Source organism: Colias croceus, chromosome 13 (genome assembly GCF_905220415.1).
Source record: "Colias croceus chromosome 13, ilColCroc2.1".
NCBI lineage: Eukaryota > Metazoa > Arthropoda > Insecta > Lepidoptera > Pieridae > Colias > Colias croceus.
In genome coordinates this window covers 10,746,588-10,770,181 of record NC_059549.1, presented here as the reverse complement: position 1 = coordinate 10,770,181, position 23,594 = coordinate 10,746,588, and the positions used below count along the sequence as shown (strand labels likewise).

The 23,594-nt window shown below is 32.2% G+C and overlaps 1 protein-coding gene and 2 long non-coding RNA genes across 4 annotated transcripts in view; 1 reads left to right on the top strand and 2 right to left on the bottom strand.

Moving 5' to 3' along the window:
- LOC123697070 (syntaxin-binding protein 5) overlaps positions 1-23,594 on the bottom strand; it is a 220,656-nt gene that overhangs the window by 131,211 nt on the left and 65,851 nt on the right. The window lies entirely within an intron of this gene.
- The window catches only part of LOC123696686, a 114,785-nt gene that overhangs the window by 48,468 nt on the left and 42,723 nt on the right, over positions 1-23,594 (bottom strand). Inside the window, exon 3 of one of the 2 annotated variants that reach the window (XR_006752113.1) lies at positions 9,252-9,320. The exons of the other annotated variant lie outside the window; for it this stretch is intronic. This is a non-coding gene — a long non-coding RNA (uncharacterized LOC123696686). The remainder of the gene's footprint in view (positions 1-9,251; positions 9,321-23,594) is intronic. 2 annotated transcript variants of the gene reach the window in all.
- The window catches only part of LOC123696688, a 62,831-nt gene continuing 60,596 nt past the window's right edge, over positions 21,360-23,594 (top strand). The window contains exon 1 of the long non-coding RNA XR_006752115.1: positions 21,360-21,481. This is a non-coding gene — a long non-coding RNA (uncharacterized LOC123696688). The remainder of the gene's footprint in view (positions 21,482-23,594) is intronic.

Here is a 23,594-nt window from a genome sequence, read left to right as displayed (position 1 = left end):
GCTTAAAGATTTTTTTTTTTACAAATTATAATCTAGGTATTTTTGAGTCGTTATTTGCTTTGATAGCGATCACGCGTGAACGGCTTAACCGATTCATTGTTTTTCATTGTTTTATCAGAAGAAGCATTGTATAAAATAATAGTACCTACCTAGAAGTCCTGAAACAAACACCAGAAAGTTGCGCAAAAAAGTTAAAAGGACTTGAACAAAAACCACATTAACTTTTCTAATGACAGGACGACATCTGTTGTATCAGCTAATATAATTCGAAATTTAGAAGACCTTTAGAAAATGCTATGAAACTAAACTATATATATAGCTTCAAAAGTGGATAAAATCCTGGCACAATTTCCAAAGCGAGCTGAATATCTTCAAGACGACAGCTTCTATTTCCACAAAACGTCGATAAGATCTCTCTCGACAGGAGTACGTACTTCGAGTGAAAATAAACTAACATTTCTGGGATTAATTCCTCCCGAGAAATATCCTTATATTTTACCGCTAATTCTTTTGATACATGTATACGTGAAGCACACTCAACTAACTATAATGGCATTTTTGTTGATAATCCGATTAGTTTACGTAATTTTGGAAACCTCAGAAAATGTACACAATAATAATTTTATGAAGTTAAACGAACTGAAAATTTTATGAGTTCCTCCATGAAGTTATGACCGCCTCTTTGGTACAGTGGTTAACGCGTGAGCGTAGAACCGAAGGGACCTGGGTTCGATTCCCGGTGGAGACGAAAAAAAAAATGTCTCGGTCTGGCAGGACACAGAAGGCTGATCACCTACTTATCCCCAAAGAAAATCGATCAGTGAAACAGATGTATAATACATCTGCCCCTTACCCCACAAGGGGACATGGGATTTCACTTTTTTTTTCATGGAGTTATATACTACATTTACATATTTTATAGATTTCTACGAGTGCTAGGAATCGATTTAATCAAAATAAAACAAAAGATTTAAAAAAATCACACGAAATACATCACCGCATTTGTAACAAAAGTTCTCAAATATAAACAATACTTATTTGAAAATATACTTTACAATAACGTTATATACAAATGTATTCCACCAAATTGTACCTACAAATCAAGACTATCCACATCAATGAAATCAAAGGAAAGTAAAAAGCTACGAACAATACCTTTCCACCCCGCTCCATCGACAACCTACGCAAATTTCTTCAAGCGCATCTCTCAGACGAATTCCTAAAAGGATTATATCTTAGTAAATATTCACGAAAGGGATTTGTTTGCCGTTACTCAATTTCAACATTTACATTTACTACAAAGCCTTCGCCTTTCAATTAAATTGGCTAAAGAAAATCATTCGGTACCCAATGTTGGATATTTGGCAAGAGTTTGCTGTTAATCTTTTATAAATATATACGTTTGAAAAGCATTGATACCATTAAAATGAGGGAAGAGGGGTAATAAAGTAATATTGATGTACTTAATTTTATGGAGGCATTAAAATCACAATTCATAAATATAAGAAGAGGCTGTTTGTTATAAACTAAGACAATTTTATTTCTTAAATGAAGCCAAAAATGTGCCGTTACAATAGTTCTCATTCTAAAATTCACCAAGAATCACACAAAGAAACACGCTTACATACTGGATTATGTTCTACAAGTGATACTTGAAGAACATAATCCAATTACTGAGTCTGGTTAAATCAGTCTAGTTAAAACGTAACGCATAACCTAACCTTACTTTACAGACTTAATTTTCCTTAAAAACACCAGCATTTTCCGTTATGAAACAGTTCAAAGTGACGTCTGAATAAGAACAAACATTCTTACGCCGTAACGTACTCAAAAACTTTCCTTGTACAGCATTGAAAACTATTTAAAGCATAAAGTTGTCGCAAAAATTGTAAACAAGAATACAAAATGAACTTTGGTACATGTATCCCTGAAGGTAGAAGTTAGACTATGAAGGTGTATCGATACTGAAATATAATACCTACACATTTTCGACGCAAGCGAGGAGTAGATAAAATAATTTTACATTCATGTTATACTAACGTTATCTCATTATTAAAGAAAACCAAAATGTATAGAGTATTTTACGTTAAAAACTATCGAATAAATTTGTATCACCGTTTCTTTGTTAAACTACCAACGAACTCTCCAATCAAATATCTTTATTTTTCTCGTATAGATCTTTATTTTGCTCGTGCCATGGGTGAGACCTACGTCCAACAGTGGACGAACACAGGTTGGAAGAAACAATATTATGTAACTATATCACACATGTATATGTAAAATGCCTTACGTAATTTCGAATCTATAATATTTATGTTGTTGAAATACCTGTTAAAGTTATCGGCAAACGCTTTTTAAACTTTATCAAAAAAAATTTCATCAAGTGCGTTTGAGATCGAGAGATAGTTAGCAGTGAACAACTCTTGTTGCCCTATTTATTATGTAATGTTTAATCGAACTTGTAAACTTTGTTTATTATTGCAAAGTTCGCAAATTGTAGGCACAATATACAGATACATGTGTACGTAGTATATATCTGTCAACTGTGTTGTAGGTTTTTATTTTATTTTATGCAGCATAGAAAATTAATTCTGCTAAATGATTGATTTAGGTGTGTCATTATAAAAAATATTTTTCTTTTTCATCTCTTCCGCTGATCATACTTCCATAGAACTTCATTACTTGTTAGAAAAAACACCTAAAAGTTACCTAAGCCAAAATGTTCTGAACATGTTTTTTTTTTATTATCTTTATTTTTTAAAAGGGGATTTGTTCATTCTGAACATGTTATGGCAAAGCATGTGCAATCCATACCCACATAACTATACCATCCAAACAACTCCCCATGTAACTATATTTTAAGCCTAGTGCGTGCACCCCGTACCTGTCGGGACAGTGGAGGGCTCTCAACGTTGAGTGCGGTTGAGGTGAGCCAACAGTGACAGACATTTCCAGTCACTTGATTATCTATTTGTAAGTGTGTTCATCTATGTGTGGATAGCTTTTGTTTTTATTACTTTAAGTGCAATTTCATCTAGTATTTGCCTATAGCCACAGATTCCTCAATAGTTTCTACGTTCATAAAGCATAATATATCTACATAATTTGTTTTGAATTAGACAAGGTAAAACTATTCATATCAATCAGCTGCGATGTATTCTAATCTTATTCGTATTCATTAATCGACTTAAATAGTTTACAAGAAAATATTGTTTGGCTAAAGCAGTAGGTAAATAACATTTCTAATTATTAAACTACGTTCAACATTTTATAAACGTTCAACGGATCAAATAAAAAGATCAATCGAACCTTTTACTCGCATAATAAATAAAATCGATACTTAATTTGAAAGCTAATAAAGTCGCGCTCAAAATCCATTGAACAAAATTGAGAGCTATTTTTAATCATTACAATATGGAGGTATCAAAGTGGCTGTCAGTCGCAGTCGATCGCTGCTGCTAATAAAAACCGTTTAAATAACATTTATGAGGCCTTAATTACACTTTAATTACACGGCGACGCCTGGCGTTTGTCATTAATTGTAATTTTCATACTCTGTCACAGTAGGCGGATATAAAATATTTTATTAGCGATGGAATATTAAACCAAAATACGAGTTTGGCGAGATAATATTTGGAGAACCTTTTGGCTTAGCGATTGCTCCGCTCGCAATGAATATTTCTGTTTCTTTAAATTAATTGGTATCGTTACTTTTTTTGATTGAAATAAAATATCGTTGTTTCTTTTTTTGAAGAAAAATTTCATATTTATTTGATCAGTTTTCCTTTTAGAATATTTTATTTTATTCACTGTTATGTTATTTTTAAGCCTTCGAATGTAAAGAGGATTAATGTATTGGTTATTGATGTGGTATTGTTTGCTCCTTTTACTGATATCGACTCCACGATAATGCTATTTTAAAACATAACCTATAACCCTTATACAAGTGGGATCATAACATCAAATAAAATGCACAAATAGACAACTTAAACCAAGAAGCTATCTATATGCAAATTTAACGCTAAGCTACACCATATAATGTACAACGTGCTTAGCCTGTATCCGAAGCATATAATTCATAACTCAATACTTGTCGTGTAGTTAACGAAGACATTTGAGTTCTCACCTCCCTGTATAACCCACTATTCAAGTTTCGTAGACAAACTTTGTTACTAAGGGTTGTGTCTTAGAGATTAATGAGGTTTCTATTATGTTGATTGGATAAAAAATAGGGGAAGAAAAACAAAAATATGTGAAGAGAATCCGTTTTTTTTTTTATTTTTATTGGAATCTAAGATTACATTTGTTCCAATTAAACTTTGTCTTTTCATTTATATTAACAAAATCTATTGGAAAATGTTACTTTATTCACGAACCGAGAATTGTAATTGCTATGAAACTACCAATTCCTGAAAGTTTATAAATTTAAATTTATGTCTATATTAGATTTAGCGTAACACTGATATATGAACTAAACGAGTAATATGCTCTCGTAATAGAATATACGTGAACGAAAAGCGCAGAGTGAGTCTATTTATCTCCGTAGAGGTGCTATGTGCCGTAGCAGCGTCTACGAACACAAAGAGAGTTATTCGTTCTGGGAGATTCCACGAAGACAAAAGCTACGAAATCTACTGTTTATTGTATTAAAACAACTGATGATAATAAATAACGAAGTCTTTCGAATTATTCGTATCATGTATTGTATAAGAAAACTAATTTATTTACTTACCTCTAGATCTGGAATTTCAACCGCAGTTTGGAATTTTGAATTTCACCCTCTAAGAATTTCATAATAATATCGCATTGTTGAACTCTCACGCAGAAGCCTGTTTATTATCAGTCTCCTCGCTTGGCTCTATCAAATTATTTAAAGTTACCGCGACGGTGACGTCACACCTTGTTACCGAGTCTTTGATGCCGAACTTGGTCTCATTATCCACACTACAACAACAAGCAACCGATAATTAGCACCTCACTGAATAACTTTGTAGAGCAACTGCGATAGAGTTACAAAAGACATACGATATTAATTAGTGTGAAACTACTAATTAAAGTGTCGAATGTTTCTTTAATTATATATTATTGAAAAAAGGTCTATATGTTATCAGTGATCGAGACAAGTAACCATGGCACCAGTAAAAAATATTTTCACTCAAAAAGTTGACGAAAAATATTACAGTAAAGATTGGATTTTAATCAATGAAACTTCGCACAAAAATAACATTTAAACTTGCACAGCATCGTGAAATTTTACACACGATGGAAGTTTCAATTCTTTCTCACGTTTTAAAGTTATATCAGACTAATAAAAGAACATCCAGAAAATCAATTTGACTTTTAAAATCGGGGAAATTTTAAGCGATAAATATTCTAAAACAATTCTTACAGCAAATATGTTAAAATATTAAACCTAAGACAGAACGTTCTCTTCAAATTCAATGAATAATTCAATACCGATAACATGCTACGAGCTCGTAGACATTGCTACAATCGTAGCACAAGCGCGTAGCGTGTCTATTATATGAATAGTGTAACAGGGGCCTTAGACAAACGTACGTAACGCCATGGAATAGAAACTGCTAACGCTAATTATTGACTTAAGCTCATGACATTTTGGTAATGGTTCGATCACACTACCAACGACGCAGACGACCACGACCAAAGTTCCAATCTTGCCGAAATTTGTTCAAAATCAATATTAAAATCTCCCGTCATTCTGGTACTCAGGAATAAAAAAATTCGAGGTCAATTAATAAAAAGAAATAGGGTTTTTTGCGATTTTCGCCGAGACGGTAAGTTTATCATACAATCACCTGAACCAAAATTGTACATAATCTAATTATCTGTAAAAAAGGTTAAATACATTTTTTTCTAGGAGCCACCGTTTCTATGAAAAACCTGTTTGTTTATCCATTGATCTCAAAAATTTTTTTTCCAAACACCAATACGACAGGAAATTCTTAAATTTCATTTTTAATTGTGTTTTGCACAATTTTATTTAATTGCGACTGGATGAAAATTTTGTTCGTGGTCGTCGTTGTCGTTGGTAGGGTGACCGAATCCTTATGCAAAACATCATACGCTTATGTCAATTTCTATCGATAGCGTATTCTATTCCTTGGCGTTTTGCCGTTTGGCTAAGGCCCCAGTATTGTCTCTACACGTCGTAGCTGCTTCTACAACATGCTACGTCAAAGTTTCCCGTTTGCTTTGTTCAGGTTTGACGCGTGTTTCAAATTGTTTGGATGCAGGTGAGATCGTCTTTGTTAACTGGTAAGAAGTTGTACTTAACTAGATATATTTGCTAGGCTTTGTAGAGATACATAGATAAAGAAATTAAATACGTAGTACGTCTTATCTCATATAGCATAGAAAATTGAATATAAGCTTTTGTTTATTACCGAATATTTATTTCCTGACCATTTCTTAAATCTTAATCAATGGAGAGGAACCTGAGAATGTTTCTGGTGATTTTTATTTAGATTTATTTCCAAATAGAAGTAAATCCCCACAAATATAAATACAAACTAATACAGAATAAGTAATAATAAAACATATGAAATTGATCGTCCAAGCATACATTTATCACAAACGGAAGCGTTAATACATTCATCTAATGGGATTAACGAGACGGAGATTGATGGAGTTTATGGAGCGGCGTATACAGATTTATTGCGCTCTATTAATTCATATTAATTACATTGCTCGTAATGCGCTTCCAATAAAGCAACAATCTTGTATAAACCTTTTGTTTCATAAATACTATTATAGTGAATAATAAAACCAAGCTTGTAAAATTTGAACTAAAACATTTATTAATTAAAAAACTTTCTGTCTTTTTCGAATCGTGTTGTACAACTTTTTGTGTACACTCTGAAATTACTTGAAGTAAGAAAGAATAAATATAAAAGGATTATTTATAAAAGAGATTCGTATTTAAACCTTGAAAAGAACATTTTGAGGATTGTGTTATAAGTACACGCACAAAATTCAACAAAAAATGTCTCCAACTTTTACGTTGAACAATACTGAGAAGTTTTACAGTGAACAATCGTTTACAATAGAATCTCTTGAAGGGTGTTTTCCGTCGTTATACTTTTACTATGTAACAAATGGGTCATAATTTTTCATCCTTTTTTTACTAAAACTTTTTTTAATTAAATATATTTCAAACTACATAGTACATAAATGCTTATAAACAAATGTTTTGTTCATCGTTCCTATTTCTATAATAACATAGAAAGTGTCGTGATCTTTTTGCGATCCGGTTAGATTTATTAGTTCTTTTTTTCACAAAAGAAACAGTAACTTATCTTATTTCTTTCCAAACAACCATTGTAACCTTTACCTCACAATTCACATTCACACCACTTACGTGGCCTGTCAAGTTTGATATTTCTTCGCAATTCATCTACGTTTCCCACAAAAGGAAGTGAATATCGCGCTAAAACAAAAGTGCAGTGACGTCAGCACTCAGCAGGCTCGCTGCGGTTTCCAGGTGAATATTCATGGGAGTCCGATTTTGCCTTTTAAATTTGCTACCGAGTACGAGTCGACGCTGTCATTTTACTTCCGCCGTGTATTTAAATGCGCACTCATTTCATGAATGTTAAAATCATGTTTTAAGTCTTAGCAGATGGTATGTGCATGTGCCTTGTGTATGCTTGTTATGTACTGCGTAATTATTCATTTTGTGTTCACTTCGAAAGACTTAATGCGGGCGTTTTAATTAATTTCCACTAGAGTAAATTAAAACTATACCTACCTATTTATATGCGAATAAATTAAGAAAGTAATGCTTTAAGAATTTCCTTAAACGGTTATACGATTTCTATAATCGATAAGCTAGATTACACGCTCGAAGATTACATCACGCTTAAGCACACTTATTTTCATAAGATAATAACGAGCTACTTTGCGAGCGCAATTTGCTCACCTCTTTATCTGCGTAATATTTAACATATTACTTTACTTTAAAGACCCAAATAAAGATTTTAATTTCGATAACAAGTAAAATATCGTGACTGAAATATTTGTAATCATCCATTTAATTTTTAAACATATAACACCATTGTCACACCAATCCATCGTTGAATAATAAATTAATGAACATGGTGATATGGTAAACCTCAATTAATTCACCAGTCTGTAAATCAGCGCTTGGATCATTTTTCGTATAGCATTTAGCTGAGACTATTTCCATTCATTACATGAAGTTTAAATCGTGTATTCCATTAATGGTTTTTGGTAATAAAGACGTTTTCTTTCTTTCTAATGATGAAGAATATAAAATACGACGAGGTAACGGAGCAGACGCGTCGCCTGATATATATATGTAACCTACTCAAACTCAAACATTTATTTATTCAATAAGACTTCTTCTAGAAGCACTGAATCGTCATAACATAGTTTAACCATGTACCACCGATTAGAAAAGCAGTTTCTACGGAGAAGAACCGGCAACAAACTCCGCTCTTTTCCGACGTCCAGGACATTGTAACTTACATAACCTTCCGATCACTACATCGATGACGTCACCGTAATCGCCTTATGATCAGCGACGCTCACACGTACAAACTGATCGTAGATTCAATTATTTCCAGCTAGAGAGGACAGGGCATACGTGATTCTCGTATTTGGTAATCTTATTGCTTTTAGCGACACGCTTAGAATGAGTTCGTTTAGAAAAGGATACTTTTGTTCCAATATGTTTTGAGAATAATATGAGTATTATAAGTAACTAGGTTTCCGCCCGCAGCTTCGCCCGCGCAGTCAAAGAAAAACCCGCATAGTTCCCGTTCCCGTGGGATTTCCGAGATTGCGTCAATTTCCCGGGATAAAAAGCAGCCTATGTCCTTTCTCGGGTATAATATAAAATATCTCCATACCAAATTTCATGAAAATTGGTTCAGTAGTTTAGGCGTGATTGAGTAACAGACAGACAGACAGACAGAGTTACTTTCGCATTTATAATTTATCATTATTATGTACAAATCCTGGTATAATTAGCGAAACACTAATAGTTTTATGAGATGTAATGTAGATGGAATTGTTAGAGATAGAATACTACACAATAAATATGGGTAACGTAACTAAAGGCATTAAAATGTATCATTCTCCAATGTAACCCTGAATCAATCAACCTAAATATTAAGGTACTACAACTAGTGTCAAAAACATGAATCTATCACAAGCCCGCCGAACTTACAAATTCTAAACAGGATATTATAAAATTGAAACCGACTCACCCCTGAAGCCTTCGTTGTTTTGCAAGTTAACTTGTAATTAGTTAGAGCTCCTCACTCATAATTGCTTACCTGCGGAAAAGAGAAGTTTGTTTATTATAAAATTATATTAATTTAAACTCCAAAGTTTATTATTGCGTATTAGCTACGGATCCGTTAGTGAAACCCTGCTTATAAAGGTTCAGGTCGGGTTAATTTTTGTCTTCCGTTGGGTGTATAATCGTGAATGTATTATGAATTATAATAACAATATACTTAATACGCTTGTGATTCACATAAAAAATAAATTTAAAAATACTCTCAACCTCAAAATATAGCTTTTGCGAGAAATTTATATGATTAATTGTAATTGTAATTTGTATAACACCTCACATTGAGATAAAATTTGTCAATGAAAACTAAATTGATAAATAAGTTGCAATGTTTCTTACCAAATAACAGACATTTAATATAAACGAAAAACCACAATCTTCTAAAAAAAATACGACACATTGCTATGTACCTAATACTTCGCAAAACACCCACCCTCCCTATTCACGTTATCCTATTGCAAAGCTAACCGAATCTTATTTCAAAGCTTCACGACTCCTTTTGCTTCACACAATAAAGCCATTTAAAATCTCGTTAAGATTATGAAAAGAGCTGTGACGCCAGAATCTGGCATTGCTGTACAACATTTACCCTTACTATTTACCTTATAATTATATGCTATAGCGCGGTACAAAACCTGTGCTATTTCTTTGGATGTTATTGTGTACGTATTTTTAATTAAGTACACAATGTATTAAAGAATTACTTGTATGAATTATGTACAATGAATTGCGTTGTTCTACTTACATAGCCCAAGAATTGTTTTTAATGTTTTACTTATGAAATATTACGCAGCTGAATTTATATTTGTATTATTTATTTTAACCTGTGTAGGTACTGTTTTTTTAAATTACACTATACTGATATGAAATGAACCTCTTAAATGTTTTTCAATTATCGAGGAACACGGTCAAGATACGGAGAATGCCGGAGATGATATGTCAATCATGAAACCATTTTATTAAAATTAAGCTGAATTCAATGAAGGTTTGTTCTGATAAATCGTCGATGTCTATACAAAGTTTCAAACATAAATTAAATAAAATCCTCTCATTTAACAAATCACACAATTACCTAACAATAATTTACTTGATTAAACTTTAACCACTAGATTAAAACGCAAACCCGTTGCAAAGACAAATAACGTGCATTCTTTCAACTCCCGAGTGTACTTATATTGTGTCGTGTTTCCTTAATAGACGTTATTTATTGAGAAAATTGGATCTCGACTGGACCATTCAATGAGGAAATGAAACTTCATTGAATGTAATTTCAATTTCGAAAAGTCCATCAACAGCAACTGTTTCTCTACAAGAGAGACGATGCGAAATCTTATTAAGTATTACAATCGCTTTAGAGGATAATCCGCGTGACTATCTCTGTATTGTTTACAGTTTTATAGGATTTATTCTGCTTCTTATATTTAATCCAACGCTCCGGACGCTGAATCATTTTTACAAAGTAGAGAATAAATCTGTCGAGACTTAAATTGTCAAAGAGTTTTTAAATTCAATTGTTTATTAATTAAACAATGTTTTAAATTGAGTTTATAAGAGATAAGAGTATAAATTATAATATACAGAATACAGATAACAACCAATACCAAAATCGATAGCTCCTATAAGCTTTCTTTTACACGCCACAACTAAAATAGAACCAACTGAACATTACTTCGAAGGCCTTTGATTGGCCTTTGTCTAAATTGCGACTCTCAACTAATCACATTAGAGACCATAGATAAAATCGCACGGTCGAATTAGCGCGCTAAAACCTCTGCAATGCGAAACTTGACATTACCAGGTAACGCGAAAAGGCGGGAAAAGTGACATTGACAGATAACTTTTTTTTTCACATCTTCAAACATTTCTCATTTGTCCTCGGATCAGAGATACAATCAAGCGGCTTGACAAACAAATCTCGGTAAGGAATGAGGGTTTAATATAATATATTATCTAGATGGAAACTTTATAAGGTCAGGAGATAGGACGAGCACTTACGGTAAGGTGTAGTTTACATCTTATAATTTACAATCTTTTATTGTTTTACAACGAAAATTTCAACATAAGTAAATAAGTTAAAATACATTTTTTTATGTATTTAATTCTACCTTTATGTTAGTTTTAATAATTTTATTGTTAAATGATTCCCAAATTATAGAATAAAAAGCGTTTGCCCAAATATAAGCGTATTTTTCACATCGCAGATCAAAGGCTCCTATAATACGGTACAAAACTAATGACGTCCCGAACGAATTGCTTTTATCTGACATCTCCGTATCGACTTATAGTCAATAAAATACGATAGAATCGTGACAATCGCTCTATTTCTTAGTTTCTGATATAAAACAGATTTCAATCATTCCTTACAAGGCTATACTCAATTTAGGTTTACTATTTTCCCCTTTTAAAAGCAATAAAAGATTTTCTGATAAGCAATGCTATATTCAATGTCAATGGTGATCAAGTTTTCTTAATATTTTGTTCATGTAATTTATGGCTAGGTAATTCAATATTTTTCGTGTAATTTTCTTATCAAAAAAATTATTATCACTACGAAATCAAAGGTAATAAATATATATAGTTTCTTTACTCTAACAATAATGTTAAATAAACAACCACCTTTGTCCAAATACAGAAACTATATTTCATTCTGTCCTGCCAGAGCTACAAAACCCAATTAACAGACCTACAACAACTCAGCGATAGCAGCTGGCCTAGAAATTGACCCAGTATCGTTGGAAATAAATATTTATCTCAAGTAAATGCGCCAGGAGGAGTATCTGACAACAGGTGCCGGGTTTTGGCTCGCTGCCATCTCTTAACGCCTATTTGACGATACTCATCTCGATAATATTGCTTGACAGATGCAGAGACTTCAGTGTAATGTTACAGAAGTGATAATGTCTACTTATTTATTTTATTACATCTTAATAGCGTCATAAAAACTGCGTATCTTGCAAGAAGTGGCACTGTGTGAAAAATACAAGGGGTAATATAGGTTTTAATATATTAGTAGTAAATACATAATATCTTAAACATATACCCACATATGAATTTACTCTTCTGAATCTGTCTTTAGTAATTAAGTATGTGATATTTAATATGGTACTTAACCCTATGCGTGCGTGACGCAGCATGCATAACACGTAGGTACGTATGATGAGATACGTGACGCTCTCTTGTAGGATAATTTTTTGCAACATGCTCCCGTATTTATGTAATGAGCATTATTTAAAACTGATTAATTTTCTTTAAAATTTTCCCGATGACTAATAAGTCTTCTGTACTATTTTATTTCTCGATCAATAACCTAAGACTCATCCGATTTTACACGTTTAAACTGTACCACGAAACCGGTATCATTTACCTCATAAAAATAAAGCCACTATTAAACTTTATAACTATAGAGAGAGGAAACTCATAGATAAGTTATCTTGTCGTAATAAACTCGATTCATAGAGTATAAAATCCCTTGGAGGTGTAACTTCTCGCCAAGTTGAGATCACGATAACTGCACTGAGCTTGTCAAGTGCATATAGGGTTGATGTACCACTAGTTGACCATTTAAGCGGTTTTATCTTTAGCTATATATAAAAAACGGGTTATTTGTTTTACGTTCATTGTTATTTTTGGGACACAGATAATTGAATAGTCACTGCAACTATTGTTCTTAGTATCAATTTGATAACCTTTAAAGGTTTTATGAAAACTACTCTGAAAGTTACTTCTGCTAAAAGTACCAATACCTGACCACTGATCACCAATATCTGACCATCATTGCTCTAAAAGTTGACCATTTTCAAAATGGACAAAATGTCCTTCTTCGAACATTAGTTTTGTTTAATAAAAAAAAAGTCTGTATTTATATTGAAGTTTATTTTATTAAATGTTATAAATCATTCTTATAATACTGTTATTAATCCTTAATGACTATACCTACGTATCATACAATCTTTTCTTCTTTCTCTTTTTCCTTCGACACCCAGTAGTCTTGCCATTTCTTGGAAGTTGTAGCAAAGGGCAAGCGTTCAGTCTTCTTTTTTAACGGAGAATCAGAATGTTTGCCAAAAGCTGGGCTTATTTGCTGTTGCATTTTAGTTATTAAATCTACTAATTTGGGCGAAGGAGGTTCAAGGAAATGACTAACTGAAGTTGATGTTGATTCGAGATGCATTGTTGGTGTTGGAATAGGACTTAGACGGCTTATATGGTTTGTTAAATTAGGTATAAGCACAAAAAAAAGCAAGTCTTTCTTAGCAAAATATAAAGAACCAAGAGCTGACCATACTGGTCAACAATAGGCGAAAAATTGTTTTTGTTGCTCCAAAAGATAACCAGGCCGCTAAAAATCATGAAAAACTGTTCATGCCAAAAATGAAGCCGAAAGTCTATAATAGAATGGTTCAACATTATGCCTATAACAAAAAATATAAAGAGTAATCGATCCCACCAAAAACATAAATGTAAAAATTGGAGCCGAGTTCAATCGTTGACTTACCTAATTTGCCAAAAAAAAGAAATGAGATCTAAATGTGTGCCAAGTTCTGCAGACAGTCCAGAAATTTATTTACAAAGATGTATTAAGTTCTTAGGTTGACTGAAAACTCAATTGTTTTATTTTCCCTTAGAGAACAATGTTTATTCCAAAATATAACTTTTTTAATTTGAATAATATAATTATTTTCACAAAGCAAACAACTAATGACCTATTGAACCCCATAATTTGATGAGGCTAGTTTTTAGAACCTCACAAAATATAAACAGTACCTATGTAAAACTAGCCTCATCAAATTATGGGGTTCAATAGGTCATTAGTTGTTTGCTTTGTGAAAATAATTATATTATTCAAATTAAAAATGTTATATTTTGGAATAAAAGTTATATTTCTCTAAGGGAAAATAAAACAATTGAGTTTTCAGTCAACCTAAGAACTTAATACATCTTTGTAAATAAATTTCTGGACTGTCTGCAGAACTTGGCACACATTTAGATCTCATTTCTTTTTTTTGGCAAATTAGGTAAGTCAACGATTGAACTCGGCTCCAATTTTTACATTTATGTTTTTGGTGGGATATCATTACTTTTTGTACAGAAAATTACTCTGCAAATTTGATTTACTTTATAAATATAATACTTTTTATATACGATTTTTTTTTCTTGCGGTTTCTCTGTATGGTTTGTTTAGTATTATTTTCTATATTTTCTTGTATGTTATGAATGTCAGCGCACATTGCCCCGTCATTATCTGCAATTTTTTAAACTCGTTTTCTGTTTAAAAGATTACATGATTTTCTAAACATCCAGCGTGAATTTGTACACACACTATTCTTCTTCTTCTTCTTTTTTTCAAATGGCAATTCCCGATCCTAGTGAGGACGGATTCTGCCAATGTCAGGTTTTGAACGGATGGTCAGTTTAAGTTAATGCTCATGTTAAGCGTGCTCTCACACACTATTACCAAGATGCAAAGATCGTTGTAGAAGAATCGTCGCCTTACTCCATGACGTTACGGTATTGCCATGACGCGATCTTGAAATTTTACTCTAAACGCGCCTAAAGATGTTTCACTCATATTAATATTACGCAAATTAAATCATTTCGACCTTCGACGAAGCCTTCTTCCATTACACCATTTATGGTAATTATTTTTGCATGCTTGTATTGGCTAAACATGTTTGTGCTTTATTAATATAATTGTATCACCATTGAATACCATGTTTAAAGCAAAATAAAGATTTTATTTATTTATTTACACTGAAATTAAAACTAAACTAAACACTCATAAATAAAGAATAAATAAATGTGAATATGTAAAATTATATATTATTTTTAACTGTATGAGCAATAAAGGCAATATTTTTATTACAATTTTCTTTTATTTTACGTTTAATAACAGTTTTGAATAAAGAAATCATGCAATCGAAGTAATCCGCCCTAGCGATACTAGCGAGTGAGTGTGATGTCAGAGGCCTAGGCGCTTCGAATCTACAGATGTTTCGTCCTAAAATATGTAAACTTCAATAATCTATATCTCAGTCATTTATTGATGGATTTCAAAATTTTTTTCGGCCATTGATTAGTTTTGATCTATTTTTTAAGACTAGTAAGGTGAATATACTATTTTCTTTTTTTTTAAACTTTTCCATTTTTCCATACAAACAAAATTTATGTCATTGAAAAAAAAATTAAATACAAATAAATTCAGTATTTTCTGATTTTTTCCTTTGTACACTCACTATTACCTAGTTGATTACAAAATTTGAACTTTCTAGGTCATCTGGAAGTGGGTTAGGTTTTGTATATGTCTATAAGTCAGTCAGTCTTAAAAATTGCGATTTTTGGATATTAATATCTACGCAACTGTTTAATCTGTATTTATGAAATTTAAGGTTCTTGTTTATCTTGAGGTCCTCTTGATATGTACCAAATTTGGTTTATATAACTTAAATAGTTTTCGAGTTATAAGGGGGTGAAAAGTGGCTCGAAATGGTTCGTGTAAATATACACACGGCTGCTGCTCGCCAGTTCTCTTCGCTTGAACTCGGCTTGACACGCTGCCGCGTGTCTAGATTACATTCAAGATAAATTAATATTTCCCAATCAACTCCCGATAAAAAACTCTTAGTAAAAAATGTGATTACCTACTTAATTACATCTTCGTGTTGAAAAAATGTCAATATTTCTGACCAATAGCAGCAAGGTTTGTTTTTATTTTATAGATGATGTTGCTTTATAGAAAAAACAATAAACTATCATCTGGGGCTGCCGTATTTTCTTAATTGGCGCGTATATTTGAATTTTGGTCATGTATTGGCGCTTGGTCAGCTAGTGGTACATTGACCCTATACTTTTGTAGTATACTTTACATCCTTTTAGCTGCTTTTACTTAAGGATTGTACCTGAATAAAACTTATTAACATGCCTGATAATTATTTTTGTATGCAATAACACACGTACTTTATTTCTTTGTAGAGAAATCGTGATTATTTACAAATTATCGCAGCTACAAAATTCAATGAGTAAAAACGTACTTATAATAATATCTATGAAGAAATTAAGACGTTGTTACAACTATGGTTCAAAACAATAAATACACATTTTTGAACTCTCGTTGTAATATCTACAAACATCATTTCATATTTACATAAACTTGTCTAGTCTATCTGTATTTTCACAATTGAATAGTTTTACCACAAGCAAAACATATGCATTTCTATGAACAAACAAAACCAAAACATATGAGTAAATATAAACATTCTCAAACACACCACACAGAGCTCAAACTACGTCCCTAACTAAGCAAAGCTCGTGCTATCAAAACTAGACCATAGATAAACAAACAAACAATTCATATATCTATTATACGAATGGTATGCTAAAACAATTTTAGCTTAGGAATTTTGAATGATTCTAACGAATGAAATCAACCTACAATATGGTTTTTCAAATTATTTTACAAAAATAAAGTATGTAAGTAAGTAATAAATAAATATGTATCTTGTATGTAGGTTTTCGTAATCCTGAGTGACATAGGTGAGATTTCGCTTTTTTTTTTCTATTCTGTGTGAACCCTCAAACCGAGACAAGCAACTAGTACATATTATACCTACTTCTACGAGAAAACACTCTTTTTATCAGGCGAAATATTTCCAGTCATTTAAAATCCAACCTATTGACAAAAAATAAAATAAATTAACATAATTAAAAACACTAACTGCTATACAATTTGCGTCAGCATGCCATAAATCCTATATCAAAAGACATAACGACCTCTGGACGGACCCTTGCAGGGTATATATTAAAGATAAGATACAATCGAAGCAAGGTTTATGTTATACCTATATATTTAGAGACCCTCAGAGGTCCCCTAAGGTACCGTAACCGATATTATATGAACCATTGTAACCGTAATAACCATTCGAAATGGTTTTGCTAAATTAAATTAATAAATTTGTTAGTATGTAAATTTTAATCACCTTTTTAACCGACTTCAAAAAAAAGGAGGAGGTTATCAATTCGGCCGGTATATTTTTTTTTTTTTTTTTTTTTTTTATGTATGTACACCGATTACTCCGAGGTTTCTGAACCGATTTACGTGATTCTTTTTTTGTTCGATGCGGGATGGTGTCGAATTGGTCCCATAAAAATTTTATTCGGATAGGCCCAGTAGTTTTTATTTTATGAGCATTTTTGTCTGTAGGTATTTGTAAATTTTGCAAAGTGCAAGTTTGAAGTCGGTTGTTTTTAACGCAGTTATCACTTGTTAATACATCGGTTGGTGTTTAATATGCCCACTTTTGTTACCTTTTGAAACACTACAGGATTAGGTAAAATGTATCACCAACAGAATATTTTTATAAAAATAACAAGTGATAACTGCGTTAAAAACAACCGACTTCAAACTTGCACTTGCAAAAATGCCCATAAAATAAAAACTACTGGGCCTATCCGAATAAAAATTTTATGGGACCAATTCGACACCATCCCGCATCGAACAAAAAAAGAATCACGTAAATCGGTTCAGTTCAGAGTAATCGGTGTACATACATTAAAAAAAAAATACATACCGGCCGAATTGATAACCTCCTCCTTTTTTTGAAGTCGTAAAAAAAAAATAATACTCTCGTACAAAATTATTGTAAAACGTTTTTAAAATATCGATCAAATATAAACGCATGAAATAACAAACATTTTCTAAAACGCTCTATCAAAGCTATGATAGTTCAATAGCATAAAGGAATAAACTACAATATTTTTATATGGAAATTTAGTTACGCGTTAATATTTAAAATAAATCCTTTTTTACATTTTTAAAAGCTGATAAATTTTTTTTAAGTAAATTTACAGAAAAACAAAGTACTTACCTAACGACCAATAGTTAAACGAGTATAATATGTTAATAGAATATATCTTCCAGTGCTTTTAATTTTACTTCAGATTTATAAAAAACTAGCAGTCCGCCCCGGCTTCGCCCGTGGTACATATTTACGTTTTCTCTACATAAGAACCATCCTCGTACTTCAAGAAATATAATAAAAAAAGAATTAACGAAATCGGTTCAGCCGTTCTCAAGTTATGCGCTTACCAACACATTTTGGGATTCATTTTTATATTATAGATTATAGATAATTAAAGCGATTTATCCATTGTCAGTGCAAGACACACAGACACACAGACAGCTACAAGCCCATAGCACAGAATACATAATAGTAGCTAAACGCTACCCACAGTAAGACTAAATAATGCAAAACTCCACAATGTCAATCAACGAGAACAACACAAAGTAACAATTTACAAGCAATTTACAATACATTTCGAAAAAAGTATTTTCACCACAATCTAATTCAGGGTACGTCCATTATAATGAAACGAAATGACATTTTGCGAACGCAATACGAACAGTGAATGAATTATTCAAGACGAGACATCTCGAAACCATCTCGAAGGTCTTACAAAACATTGTTTCCTTAATCGGTAAACTTTCACACGTAATGGCATTTCTATGTCTTATCTACATTCATATGAATTGTAAGGAATACGTGTTTTAGTTAGGTCACTTTATTGAATTTATGACAGACTAGCTTTCCGCCCGCAGCTTCGTCCGCGTTTTCAAAGAAAAACCCGCATAGTGGGATTTCCGGGATTGCGTCATTTACCCGAGATAAAAAGTAGCCTATGTCCTTTCTCGGGTATCAAAATATCTCCATACCAAATTTCATGAAAATTGGTTCAGTAGTTTAGGCGTGATTGAGTAATAGACAGACAGACAGAGTTACTTTCGCATTTAAAATATTAAATATGGATTTTTGTATAATGAACTAGTTGTGCCCCACAGTTTTACCCGTATTGCTCTGCTTCTAAAGGTGATAGTGTAGGTGACATCAGACATGACAATGTAAAGCCACAGATAATATAAAACTATGGTACAGCCTTCCTCAATAAATGGACTATCTAACAGTGAAATAATTATTCAAATCAGACTCGTGGTTACTGAGATTAGCGCGTTCCAGCAAACCAACAAACAAACTCTTCAGCTTTTAATATTAGTAAAGATAAATCGCGTTAAAGTCTGTTAAAAAATATTTAGTATCAGAATAAAATAATACTCGGGCAAAATCAAGCACTTTGTAAACAGTTTTGAGAGGGATACAAATCCCTCGCGAATCAACAGAAAAGATCGCTTAGGTGTAGCTTATAATATTGAAAACTAATATGATGTTACAATCTTTTTATGCAGAAAATACTATTAAATCTTGTTTGTATTCATGATCCTTACTTATTTATGCTTCAAGATACGGGAAATTGCTTTTATTACGTTAAATATTTACTTTTTAACGGACTTCAAAAAAAGAAGGAGGTTATCAATTCGGCCGGTATGTTTTTTTTATGTATGTACACCGATTACTCCGAGGTTTCTGAACCAATTTACGTGATTCTTTTTTGTTCGATGCGGGATGGTGTCGAATTGGTCCCATAAAAATTTTATTCGGATAGGCCCAGTAGTTTTTATTTTATGAGCATATTTGTCTGTATTTGTAAATGTTGCAAACGTGCAAGTTTGAAGTCGGTTGTTTTTAACGCAGTTATAATTTATTGAAAATCGTTTATAATATGAATTAAATTAAATTATGTTATTTATCTATATAAAAAATAAAGGCTGTGCCAAACGTTGTTCTGCGTTACTCTTATCACTTAGGAATATGAAAAATATATGTGGGTCGATTCTCAGAATTTCATGAGAACATGTGCAGCCGTTTCAGAGAACTATGTATAGAGAAGACATTATAATGTCTCCCACAAGAACTCCCAGTTAATAAAACTTTATACCATCACATAATACATACAAAACAACGTACACCCGGAACTCGCATTCAAAACTTACACCATTGCTCAAATAATTCTCTAACATAAACCAACTACATGACCTACGTGCTTGCACTATAGTAATATATCTATACGACCCTGCAGAGACTGTAGAATCCAGAAACATGCGCTGTTCTAGACGTGTTTATTTCCTTGAGTTCAGTTAAAGTTGTTAAATTTACAGGCCAGTTTCATAGAATTAGGGAAGCAATTTGCGGGGTCAAAACAACGACGAAGAAATTTCGAGTTGTTCAGAACATTAGTAAGAAATAAGAAACGTTTGTACGATGTAAAACGTTTATCTGAGCATAATAGATACCACAAGATTTAAAAAAGTGTGTATTTCTTTAAAGATGGTAATTGAAAATTTAAATTATCTACTTGTATATTCGTTGAAACTTTTGTGAAAATTTCGACGCGTTGAAAGATGAATACATCATTCCTAACTAGAATAAAATCTGTTGAATTGATGTTTAAAACTAATCATTTCAGTTCCTAATTTCCTGAGTAGGTAAATCATATTATTATTACTTTATATTTAGTTCAGCAAATCCCGTTCCCAACATCCTTTCAAACACTGAGACCTAACAAAATCGTTACATTACATAAAAACTGCAAGTGCAACGGGAGTGTAATTCCAACGGAATAAAAGCGAAATGTGCACGCTACTGCACAATGTTATTAGATAGTGACACTTCATCGAGCGTCTCTCGAACGTAATCTTGCGACAACGCGTCGGCAGATTGTAGCTATAGTTCCAACTATACATAATATATTATATGGGTACGCTAGATAAAGTAGCACGTTATTTCATGCAATGTAACGTATAAGTTTTGATGTGGAATTTCAGGATGTATATATTTTTAATTCAATTTTTTTATTTTATTTGAATTTAATAGAAGTGAAGTTTAGAAGTGTTGTATTACAACAGGATACTTAAATCTTGTTTATTGTTTACTTTTTAATAACATTGCTGTTCGTAGTAGAACAAAAATAATTAATATATTGAGGGTAGCTAGTGACGCGATGTGTTCAATTCAGCCAGAGTGAGGGTAGTCGCAAAAACACGTCGTCTTTCGCCTGTCGCGGTTGTCACGCGTGGATCGTGTGCTGTTATAATTCATTCGTATTTTCAAAAGCACTGATTATGTGAATCAAGTATTTGTGACGTAGTGTGCCTGGCTCTACTGAAGTGGTGACGTACTTAGTTCCATTTTGTGTTATATTTTGTTAAATCTTTAATTCTCTTAAACATGCAAGTGATACGCAACGTGGTAACAGGTATGTACCTAGAGTTTAATCTTAGCGCTAATATACCTACGTCAATGTATATTTTAAAAGTTTTTATTAATTTTAAGTAGGTACATGAATAATTTTCAATTTCAAACCGATTGTTCACCGTTGAAGTCACATTTCGTGCATTAAACATTAAGGTTAGTAGATTAATACTAAAAGATATAAATAAGGCCTTCCAAACCAACAAACATAAAAATAGCTCGCTACATCTCAATTAGCAGCAAATCGAACAACTAAAATCTGCATGAAACAGCGTAATTAACACGAATAACTGTGAGAACATTATTCAGTTGCGACAGCCTTTGCAAGTAACACTCGGAAGCGCAACTAACTTCACGTTAATTGTTAATTTATCTGCGATCCTTTGATACGAGGTCTATTGTGTCCTGTAATTAAGAGCAAGTGGCTGAAATTACCCTTTGGGTGAAATTAGCGAGGACTGTTAACAGTTCTTGTCTTTTATTCGAGAGATGTATCTTGGAAACATTGTCTGGGTTTTGTTAAGCGAGAGTTTCCTGTGAGAATTTGTTATATAATGACTGTAATGTAACTTGGTCGCCTTTCGGTGAAAGAAAATTCCTTCGTGATCATTTCTATGAATGCCTAAATCGTAATATGGAATTGATAGAAAACGTTTATTACACTATTCGTAAATATCTGGGCTTTGTTAATATACAAAAAGACTACTACGTACTAAGAGACTGCTTGTAAGATTATATAGCACTAGCTTTCCGCCCGCGGCTTCGCCCGCGTTTTCAAAGAAAAATCCACATAATTCCCGTTCCCGTGGGATTTCCGGGATAAAACCTATCCTATGCGTTAATCCAAGTTACCCTCTATATGTGTGCTTAATTTCATTGTAATCGGTTTAGTAGTTTTTCGTGAAAGATTAACAAACATACACCCATAACATATCCTCTCAAACTTAACAATATTTGTAGGATAGGATTATAATTACCATTATTTATGTAGGTACATATATAAAGATTCTTCATTTTTTAATATTAACCTAATAGTATCTAACCTATAATACTTAGCAATTATTAAAAATAATCTTAAAACAATTTCCCATTTGTGTAAAAATAATTAACAATTACAGCTGAGTGCATTTCACTCAAGTGCAAGTCTTTTGTGTTTAATTAATTGTTCTACGATTTTTCAAAAGACGCTAATTGTCCTATTTGCGCATAAACAATACGACACAAAAGATTAATTATTTGAACGCCAACAGCAAATTACAAATTCAAATAATACCTTATTAAGGAAAATTGTTTATTTTATATAAATAAAAAGTAAATATAGATTGAATGAAGTTTCAACCGAGCTTTATAACATTTGTCATGGAGGTATAGATAGACTGTAATCTATTTTTTATGCTGGAAACATAATATTTATATCTATGACTAAAGGCATTATTTAAATAAAGTACAATATATTAATAAACACTCTACCTATTGCATTTATCATATAAATAAATAAATATGTCAGGACAATTTTCACACACGGCACGATCTAATACCATACTAAGCTTTCGCTTGTGTTATGGAAACCAGATGTCTGATAAACATACATATTACATATATAATTTTAAATTAATACTTATATTAACACACAAATATTTGCCCTGTAGGGGAATCGAACCCACGACCTCTGAATTCTCCATCTAAACACATCAAGAGCCCTACAAAATATATACAGTCTAGACTACACATAACAAATTACTTAATCGTTAACTGAATACTAACTACATAACACTTCCACGTTAAGTTTAATATTCATTAGCATTTCGTTTGAAACCTTTTAGCGAACTTTACAAGTTCTCCCGTTCCTATATCGCTGAGAAAGAAAACATTTTAACTTTAAAACTATCTCATTAAGAGTATTTTTGTCTCTTTTCTTTAAAATATTAAGGGCTAATTTTTCAATGCATGGTTAAAACATATTCGTCGAATAACGTATGAAACTACCATTTCAAAATGTATTCTTATTGCCGGCAATTGACAGTTTACAGGTCACATTTTAATATTATTGTGTAATACTTTATTGGACGGGTAACTTTTAACCAGGGATTGAAAAATCAGCTCTTAATCATATTTTA